The sequence below is a fragment of the Triticum urartu genome, chromosome 2, assembly GCF_003073215.2.
Source record: "Triticum urartu cultivar G1812 chromosome 2, Tu2.1, whole genome shotgun sequence".
Taxonomy (NCBI): Eukaryota; Viridiplantae; Streptophyta; class Magnoliopsida; order Poales; family Poaceae; genus Triticum; species Triticum urartu.
The window spans coordinates 258,892,343-258,903,913 of record NC_053023.1 but is presented as its reverse complement, the minus strand read 5'-3'; positions in this window follow the sequence as shown (position 1 = coordinate 258,903,913).

Here is an 11,571-nt window from a genome sequence, read left to right as displayed (position 1 = left end):
GATATTTTGGCTTTTCAAAAATACTTGTTTCTCAACCTGATCAAGAAAAGACCACTTTTACTTGTCCTTTTGGAACCTATGCTTATAGATGTATGCCTTTTGGTTTATGTAATGCACCTGCTACCTTTCAAAGATGCATGATGGTTGTATTCTCTGATTTTTGTGAAAAGATTGTTGAGGTTTTCATGGATGACTTCTCTATTTATGGGAAGTCTTTTGATGATTGTTTAAGCAATCTTGATCGAGTTTTGCAGAGATGTGAACAAACAAATCTTGTCTTGAATTGGGAGAAGTGCCACTTTATGGTTAATGAAGGCATTGTCTTGGGTCATAAATTTTTTGAAAGAGGTATTGAAGTGGACAAAGCTAAGGTTGATGCAATTGAGAAAATGCCATGTCCTAAGGATATAAAAGGTATTCGTAGTTTCTTAGGTCATGCTGGTTTCTTTAGGAGATTTATCAAAGACTTTTCTAAAATTTCTAGGCCTCCTACTAATCTCTTACAAAAGGGTATCCCTTTTGTTTTTTATGATGATTATCTTGAAGCCTTTGAAACACTCAAGAAAGCCTTAATTACTGCACCTATTGTTCAACCACCTGATTGGAACTTGCCTTTTGAAATTATGTGTGATGCTAGTGATTATGTTGTTGGTGCTGTTCTAGGACAAAGAGTTGATAAGAAATTGAATGTTATTCATTATGCTAGTAAAACTCTAGATAGTGCTCAAAGAAATTATGCTACTACTAAAAAAGAATTCTTAGCAGTTGTGTTTGCTTGTGATAAATTTAGACCTTATATTGTTGATTCCAAAGTAACTGTTCACACAGACCATGCTGCTATTAAATATCTTATGGAAAAGAAAGATGCTAAACCTAGACTTATTCATTGGGTTCTCTTGTTACAAGAATTTGATTTACATATCATTGATAGAAAAGGAGATGAGAATCCAGTAGCTGATAATTTGTCTAGGCTTGACAATGTGCTTGATGACCCACTACCAATTGATGATAGTTTTCCTGATGAGCAGTTAGCTGCAATAAATGTTGCTAATAGTACTCCTTGGTATGCTGACTATGCTAATTACATTGTTGCTAAATATTTACCACCTAGCTTTACATACCAGCAAAAGAAAAAATTCTTCTATGATTTAAGACATTACTTTTGGGATGACCCACATCTTTGTAAAGAAGGATTAGATGGTATTATTAGACGTTGTGTACCTGAGCATGAACAAGGACAAATCCTACGGAAATGTCACTCCGAGGCTTATGGAGGGCATCATGCTGGAGATAGAACTGCTCACAAGGTATTGCAGTCTGGATTTTATTGGCCTACTATCTTCAAGGATGCCCGTAAGTATGTCTCATCTTGTGATGAATGTCAAAGAATAGGTAATATTGGTAAGCGTCAAGAAATGCCTATGAATTATTCACTTGCTGTTGAACCATTTGATGTTTGGGGATTTGATTACATGGGACCTTTTCCTTCCTCTAATGGGTATACACATATTTTGGTTGTTGTTGATTATGTTACTAAGTGGGTAGAAGCTATTCCAACCAGTAGTGCTGATCACAACACCTCTATTAAAATGCTTAAGGAAGTTATTTTCCCAAGGTTTGGAGTCCCTAGATATTTAATGACTGATGGTGGTTCACACTTTATTCATGGTGCTTTCCGTAAAATGCTTGCCAAGTATGATATTAACCATAGAATTGCATTACCCTATCATCCTCAGTCTAGTGGTCAAGCTGAACTTAGCAATAGAGAAATAAAATAATTTTGTAAAAGACTATCAATAGGTCCAGGAAGAATTAGTCTAAGAAATTAGATGATGCACTTTGGGCTTATAGAACAGCTTATAAAAATCCTATGGGTATGTCTCCTTATAAAATGATTTACGGAAAAGCTTGTCATTTGCCTCTTGAGCATATTGGGCAATCAAGGAACTCAATTATGATTTCAAACTTGCTGGTGAAAAGAGGTTATTTGATATTAGCTCATTAGATGAATGGAGAACCCAAGCATATGAAAATGCAAAGTTATTCAAAGAAAAAGTTAAAAGATGGCATGGCAAAAGAATTCAAAAGCATGAGTTTAAATTCAGAGAATATGTTCTTTTGTACAACTCTCGTTTTAGATTTTTTGCAGGGAAGCTCCTCTCAAAATGGGAAGGCCCATATGTCATCGAGGAGGTTTACTGGTTTGGTGCCATCAAAATAAATAATTCCGAAGGTACTAACCCGAAGGTTGTCAATGGGCAACGAATAAAGCATTATATCTGAGGTACGCCTATTAATGTTGAAAGTAATATTATCCAAACCATGACACCGGAACAACACATAAAAGAGTCCTTCTGGAACACTCCAAAATCATGAAACGGACTCCGAAAAATCTGCAAAATATTTTTTTTCAGTTTTGGAATATTTTAGAATTTTGGAAATAAAGAAACTCCCAAGAAATGTCCCCTGGTGGGCACAAGACACCAGGGCATGCCGGGCTTGCCTGGCGCGCCCAGGTGGGTTGTGCCCACCCAGGACACCTTCCGTACTCCATTTTTCTTCGATGTACTTGTCCTCCAAGATAAAAAAATCTATATATACTCCCCAAACTTGTTGATCACCGTATCGCAGAGAAATCCTTTGTTCTCTTTTCTTCTTGTTTTCTGACAGATTCAACTAGACCAACGTCATGTCTTCCTCACCCTTCAACAATGGAGAAGGAGACATAAGGTCGGTCCAGGAAGATCTAAGGAAGGATGAAGCTGAAGAGGTTGCTATGGAGGAAGAGGAGGAAAGTCCCTTTGGGATTCACCCTCCGGCCTCCGAGAGGGGTACACTGGCTGGCATCTCTACTCATCCTGATCCTCATCAAGCCATGGGATCACTGAACAATCAAGCGAGCCTGGAAGTGCAAGAAGAGCCCTCATAGAGGAGTCCCTTACACATGTTACATCATAATAATTTTCATAACTTGATTCACAATTATGGGTTCGAGAATACTCCTCGTAGGCACATGTTGTCCAACTGGGACATATCCCGGCCAAGAGAAAACAGTGCAGGAACAAAACCTTGGGGCCCTGAGAATAAACAGATAATGACTGAGGTGAAGAAAAATAGTGAATTAATTCATCAAGCCCTTGGGGAGATTCAAGGTTTGAGGGATCTACTCATGGTTATATTGGAGAATACTTCTTCTTCACCACCGTCATCTTCTTCACCACCAAAGGAGAACTGAGTATCGGGTATGGGCACTCCCCTTTGCTTCTGCCAAGCTTCGGGGAGGTGCCCCGGTATCATATCATCCCACTATATTTTTTCTTTTACTTATCTTAGTTTGATCTTTTGCTTTTAGATGAAATAAAAGTTTAGTTATATCCTTTCTTCCTTAAGAGTTTGCTTAGTGATCTATCCTTGTAATTGTGTGAAAGTTATATAATAAAGTTAGTTTGAGTTTTTGCTTTCTTTGCTTTCATGTTGCAAATAAAGAAAAGAAAGAAATAAGAAAGGAATTAAACAAAGAAAAGATTATATACTAATCCTTTGGTAGGTGATAGCACCACATAAGGAAAAGTATAAGTAGAAAATTTTATTAGAGAATGACAAACATAGCATTAGTCAATGATGCAACTCATGAAAGAATTAATAAGGGAAGAGAAGATTCACATATAAATATAGTATCCTAGAAATCTGTTGTGATTGTGAGCCCTCATCAAAATATTATATGCCAAAATTGTTGACGTTGGACAAGGAAGACAACTTAATGATTTATGTTTGTTTATATTTACATAGAAGTCATGTTGTCATAGATCCTTTAACATGTGATGCTTGCCCCCTATTTTTGCTAGCCAAAAATTCTGTAGTAAGTAGAGATACTACTTGTGCATCCAAAAACCATTAAACCCAAATCTTTTTCAAGTGTCCACCATGCCTACCTAGGGATTGAGCAAGATCGCTCAAGTAAGTTTTCATCGGTGCAAAAAGGCAATAAAAATTGCTACAAAAAGTGTGAGATCATTTAGTGTAAGAAAAATTAAGTGTTGTACGAACTTGGATGACAAAGAATAAAAGCGATAGACTACATAATAAAGGTTGTCATCTTAAGGGGCAATACAACGTAACGTTCTCTTGCACTAAGGGATTGAACGTACAAACAAATAAGCGCATGTCAACCTCTGCTTCCCTCTGCGAAGGGCCTATCTTTTACTTTTATTCAAATAGTCAAAGTTTTCTCTCTATTCCTTTTATTTTTCTCCTTTGGCAACCATCATGTGGTGAGGAAAGATCTAGGCACATATGTCCAGTTGAATAAAGATATCATGAGTTATTATTGTTGACATCACCCTTGAGGTGAGTATATCGGGAGGCGAAACTATAAGCCCCTATCTTTCTATGTGTCCGGTTGAAATGTTTTGCTCATGGGTATGAGGTGAGTGTTAGTAATCATAGAAAACTATATGATGTTTGAGTATGTGGACTTGCCTAAAGGCTCCGACACGTGACTCTTCCCGAAAAGATGATGAATTGTAGTTGCAAAGTTGACTGAGAACATAGTTTGTTTGTTTCTAATAGAGTTTTTGCTTTATACTTTGATTGTGTGATGAACTATTACTTATTCATGAGAAGTATATGATGAAAGTTCTAAGATTAAAGTCCTATGTTTAATTTTGTATCTATTATAATAATCAACATGTTGCTTCTATGTCCGTATTTTGTTTTAATCGACACCTCTCTCTCAAAGCATGTGGACATGTTTTTCGATTTCGGTTTTCGCTTGAGGACAAGCAAGGTCTAAGCTTGGGGGGTTGATACGTCCATTTTGCATCATGTTTTTTACTGTTATTTATAATGTTTTTATCCATAATAATGCTTTTTGGAGTAATTCTAATGCCTTTTCTCTCATAATCTGCAAGGTACACACCAAGAGAGAGAATTCCGGCAGCTGGAAATCTGGACCTAGAAAAGCTATGTCAGGCCACCTATTCTGCACAACTCCAAATAAACTGAAACTTCACGGAGATTTTTTATGGATTATTCAAGAAATATTGGAGCCAATAAACACCAGAGGGGGGCCACCAGGTGGGCACAACCCACCTGGGCGCGCCAGGCCCCCCAGGCGCGCCCTGGTGGGTTGTGGCCTCCTCGGCCCACCTCCGGTGCCCATCTTTTTGTATATAAGTCATTTTTATCTAGAAAAAATAAGAGGAGGACTTTCGGGACGAAGCGCCACCTCCTCGAGGCGGAACTTGGGCAGGAGCAATTTTGCCCTCCGGCAGAGCGAATCTGCCAGTGGTACTTCCCTCCCGGAGAGTGAAATCATCGTCATCATCATAACCAACAACTCTCCCATCTTGGGGAGGGCAATCTCCATCAACATCTTCAACAGCACCATCCCCTCTCAAACCCTAGTTCATCTCTTGTGTTCAATCTTGTTACCGTAACTATAGATTGGTGCTTGTGGGTGAATAGTAGTGTTGATTACATCTTGTAGTTGATTACTATATGGTTTATTTGGTGGAAAATTATATGTTCAGATCCATTATGCTATTTAATACTCCTCTGATCTTGAGCATAATTATTATTTGTGAGTAGTTACTTTTGTTCTTGAGGTCACGGGAGAAATCATGTTGCAAGTAATCATGTGAACTTGATATGTGTTCGATATTTTGATAGTATGTATGTTATTATTCCCTTAGTGGTGTCATGTGAACGTCGACTACATGACACTTCACCATATTTGGGCCTAAGGGAATGCATTGTGGAGTAGCAATTAGATGGTGGGTTGCGAGAGTGACAGAAGCTTAAACCCCAGTTTATGCGCTATTTCATAAGGGACCGAGGATCCAAAAGTTTAATGATATGGTTAGAATTTATTCTTAATACTTTTCTCGTAGTGTGCAGATGCTTGCTGGAGGGTTAATCATAAGTAGGAGGTTTGTTGAAGTAAGAACAGCACCTAAGCACTGGTCCACCCACATACCAAATGATCAAAGTAGCGAACACAAATCGAACCAAGATGATGAAAGTGACTAGATGAAATTCCCGTGTACCCTCAAGAATGCTTTTCTTATGATAAGAGACCGTTTTGGCTTGTCCTTTGCCTCAAAAGGATTGGGCTTCCTTGCTGCATACTTGTTACTTTTATCGTTACTTGCTCGTTAGAAATTACCTTGCCATCAAACTACTGGCTACTTACAATTTCAGCACTTGCAGACAATACCTTACTAAAAACTACTTATCATTTCCTGGTGCTCCTCGTTGGGTTCGACACTCTTACTTATCGAAAAGAGCTACAATTGATCCCCTATACTTGTGGGTCATCACTATGGTTGCTAGACGGTTGAGTATGAACTGTGCAAAGGGTCCTATTTCGGAGGCATCTTCGGCTCCCTCCTTGCTAAACACTTTGAGATACCCATTAGGCACCATGAAAAAGAGGAGAAATTGCTACCCACTATATATTTAGATTATGACAGTATGGTAGCACATAAGTTTATTCGCCATGATGAGGAAAAGAGACTTATTTATAACTTGTTATTTAGCGAGAATATTGTTTAGATTATTACCTTGTCTGGACCTATTTTGTTCGATATTCATTCAGGCAGGTACTTCATTTTTCCCGCGGACATTCATGCGTACTGGGAGGGGACACGATCCCCACCTCCGGAGCCAGAGCCATCACCTGATCCATATCAGGAGTCTATTTATCAGTGGGATCCACAGGAGCTCGCTAACTAGTGGAACCCTAGGATCCTCCGCAGTACACCGGAGAGTGCTATTTTGATCCATGGGCGTAGACCAACTTAGGCAAAAATCCTAAGCTTGGGGGAGTATGTATTTCTCACCGACATTATATTCATGTTCACACACTCATTCTAGTTGTCGGTGCTCATACTTTTTCTTTGTAATATCCATGTTAGTTTACTTTCATTTTCTGCTTTCTTCTTGTGTATTTGATAAACCTTAAGAAAAACCAAATAAATAGTTGTAGTTAGTTTACATTCTATGCATGGTTAGTAGTAAAATTAAAAGAAAACCCAAAAAGATGTCTCGTTCTTCTTTTGCTTGTTGGGAGCTTTCCCGTGTAAATAGCTTTTCTCGTTCTTGTTTTACCTTCCTTAGAAAAACAAAAACTCCAAAAATATTTCAGTGTGTTTCTTTGAAATTCTTTTCTTTTCTTTGGGGGTCGAGAGGGGAAGACCACGATGAAAATGTTGAGTGGCTCTCATATGCATAATTGTTGATCTAACAAAGAGCCCATATTACCTTGTCTTCTCCTTTGAATAAATGTTTGTAGATTCCAGCTTAGTCCAATGCACGTGCACTCTTATTATTATCCACACCATTCGGTCGTGCAAGTGAAAGACAATAATGACGATATATGATGAAATGATTGAGATGAGCAAAAGCTGGTATGAACTCGACCTATCTTGTTTTTGTAAATATGATTAGTTCATCGTTCCCGATTCAGCCTATTATGAATGAAACATGTTTTCAATGACAATTAGAGATTATAGTTACTCATGCCATGCTTAATTAGCTAGGAGTTTATAATGGCTTACCTTGCGTGCCAACATGGAGATTAAAATGGTTGTGATGTGGTATGATAGGATGGTATCCTCCTTTGAATGATTCGAGTGGCTTGACTTGGCACATGTTTACACATGTAGTTGAAAGAACCTCAACATAGCCTCCACGATATTAATGTTCATGGTGATTTATATCCTACTCATGCTTGCATTCAATGTTGGTTAATCTCAATGCATGTTTATGACTGTTGTCGCTCTCTAGTTGGTTGCTTCCCAGTCTTTTTCTAGCCTTCACTTGTACTAAGCGGGAATATTGCTTGTGCATCCACTTCCACAAACCCCAAAGTTGTTCCATATGAGTCCACCATAGCTACCTATATACGGTATCTACCTGTCGTTCCAAGTAAATTTGCATGTGCCAACCTCTAAACCTTCAAATAATAATCTGTTTTATATGCTCGAATAGCTCATGTATCAACTAGAGTTGTCAATATCTTTCATGCTAGGTGGGTTATTCTCATGATGAGTGGACTCCGCTCATCATGATGAGTGGACTCCGTTAGAGAGCACCATTGTCATTTATATGCATTGTTATTAATTTATATTGAGTATGACTGGATCTCTTTTACCATGAATTACAATGTCTAGTCAGTCCTTGATCTTCAGGGATGCTTTGCATTTATGTTTTGCGGTCTCAGAAAGGGCTAGCGAGATACCATCTTGTTATATCATATCACAATTGTTTCGAGAAAAGTGTTGTCATCCAAGATTTATTATTATTGCTCGCTAGTTCATTATGCCATTGATATGAGTAAATATGAGACCTAAATATTATTGTGAATATGGTTAGTTCATGATCTTTGCTGAAAATTTGAATGATGGCTTTACATATTTGCAACAACAAGATCAAACAGAGTTTGTAAAAGTTTTTCTTTATCACTTTCAGTTTGTCAACCGAATTGCTTGAGGACAAGCAAAGATTTAAGCTTGGGGGAGTTGATACGTCTCCAACGTATCTACTTTTCCAAACTCTTTTGCCCTTATTTTGGACTCTAACTTGCATGATTTGAATGGAACTAACCTGGACTAACGTTTTTTTCAGCAGAATTGTCATTGTATTATTTTTGTGCAGAATAAAAAGTTCTCGGAATGACTTGAAACTTCACGGAGAAAACTTTTAGAATTAATAAAAAATATTGGCGAAAGAATCAACACCAGGGGGGCACACGCTAGCCACAAGGGTGGGGGCGCGCCCACCCCCTGGGGCACGCCCTCCGCCCTTGTGGGCCCCCTGGACCTCCACCGACCTCAACTCCAACTCCATATATTCTCTTTCGGGGAGAAAAAAAATCAGAGAGAAGGATTCATCACGTTTTACGATAAGGAGCCGCCCTCAAGCCCTGTTCTTCCTCAGGAGGGCAGATCTGGAGTTCGTTCCGGGCTCCGGAGAGGGGAATCCGTCGCCATCGTCATCATCAGCCATCCTCCATCACCAATTTTATGATGCTCATCACCGTTCGTGAGTAATTCCATCGTAGACTTGCTGGACCGTGATGGGTGGGATGAGATTTACCATGTAATCGAGTTAGTTTTGTTAGGATTTGATCCCTAGTAACCACTATGTTCTAAGATTGATGTTGCTATGACTTTGCTATGCCTAATGCTTGTCACTAGGCCCCAAGTGCCATGATTTCAGATCTGAACCTATTATGTTTTCATGAATATATTTGTGTTCTTAATTCGACATTGCAAGTTATAGTCACCTACTACGTGTTATGATCCGGCAACCCCGGAGTGACAATAGTCTGGACCACTCCCGGTGATGATCGTAGTTTGAGGAGTTCATGTATTCACTAAGTGCTAATGCTTTGGTCCGGTACTCTATTAAAAGGAGGCCTTAATACCCCTTAGTTTCCAATAGGCCCCCACTGCCACGGGAGGGTAGGACAAAAAATGGCATGCAAGTTCTTTTCCATAAGCACGTATGACTATATTCGAAATACATGCCTACATTACATTGATGAACTGGATCTAGTTCTGTGTCACCCTATGTAATAAGCGTTGCATTATGAATGCCATCCAACATAATTACCCATCATGGATCCATTGCCTACGAGTTTTTCACATATTGATCTTTTCTTAGCTACTTTTCCGTTGCCACTGTTACGATTGCTACAAAACTGCTACTATTACTTTTGCCACCGTCATCGTTACTTCCATACTACTTTGCTACTAAATACTTTTCTGCAGATATTAAGTCTTTCGGGTGTGGTCGAGTTGAAAACTCATCTGCTAATACTCAAGAATATTCTTTGGCACCCCTTGTGTCGAATCAATAAATTTGGATTGAATACTCTACCCACGAAAATTGTTGTGATCCCCTATACTTGTGGGTTATCAACTAATCATACACGGAAACATGTATGATCAAGATCAAGGACTCACGTGAAGATATCACAACACAACTCTAAAAATAAATAAGTCATACAAGCATCATAATACAAGCCAAGGGCCTCGAGGGATCGAAAACAAGTGCTTGATCATAGACGAGTCAGTGGAAGCAATAATATCTGAGTACAGACATAAGTTAAACAAGTTGCCATAAGATGGCTAGCACAAAATAGGATACAGATTAAAAGAGGCGCAGGTCTCCTGCCTGCGATCCTCCTAAACTACTCCTGGTCGTCGTCGGCGGCGGCCTGCACGTAGTAGTAGGCACCTTCGGTGTAGTAGGCATCGTCGTCGATGGCGTCTGGCTCCTGGGCTCCAACATCTGCTCGCAACAACCAGGTATATAAAGGGGAAAAAGAGGATCAAAGCAACCATGAGTACTCATCCAAAGTACTCACAAGCAAGGATCTACACTACATATGCATTGGTATCAATGAAATGGGTAGTATCTGTGGACTGAACTGCAAAATGCCAGAATAAGAGGGGGATAGCTAGTCCTATCAAAGACTACGCTTCTGGCAGCCTCTATCTTGAAGTATATAGAAGAGAGTAGCTGGTAAGTTCACCAAGTATCATCGTATAGCATAAAAGCTACCTAGCGATCCTCTCCTCGTCGCCCTGTGAGAGAGCGATCATCTGGTTGTATCTGGCACTTGAAAGGGTGTGTTTTATTAAGTATCCGGTTCTAGTTGTCATAAGGTCGAGGTACAACTCCGGGTCGTCCTTTTAGGGACGCGGCTATTCGAATAGATAAACTTACCTGCAGGGGTGCACCACATTACTCAACATGCTCGATCCCTCTGGCTGGGCACACTTTCCTGGGTTATACCCGGCCTCAGAAGATCAACACGTCGCAGCCCTATCTAGGCACAACAGAGAGGTCAGCACGCCGGTCTAAACCCTAAGCGCGCCGGGGACTGAGCCCATCGCCCATTGCACACCTACACGTTGCAAGGGCGGCCAGAAGCGGACCTAGCCTCCCTAATACAAGAGCAGGCGTTCCAGTCCAATGCGGCACGCGCCGCTCAGTCGCTAATGTTAAGAAGGCTTCAGCTGATACCACGATGCCGAGTGCCCATATCTCTTCCCGTGTAGTTGGTTAGTGCATATAGGCTCGTAGCCAGACTCAGATCAAATACCAAGATCTCGTTAAGCGTGTTATTTTGAAGTTACCGCGGACGCCGACTAGGGGCCAGGCCCAACTCTCACCTAGGTGGTCTCAACCTGCCCTATCGCTCCGCCACAAAGATCCATCCAGAGGGCCGTCGGGACAAATGTCCTTTCAGCCCCCAATCCGTGAATCACTCGCGGGTACTCTACGAGCCAACCCGACTTTAGTCACCACATGTATCATACAATATGTATGTAAGTATATACCCGTGATCACCTCTCGAGTGATCATGGCCTGATAGTATAGCATGGCAGACGGACAGGAATGTAGGGCCACTGATGATAAACTAGCATCCTATACTAAGCATTTAGGATTGTAGGTAAAGGTAACAATAATAATAGCAAATACAGGCTATGCAGCAGAATAGGATTAACTGAAAGCAGTAACATGCTACACTACTCTAATGCAAGCAGTAGAGAGAAG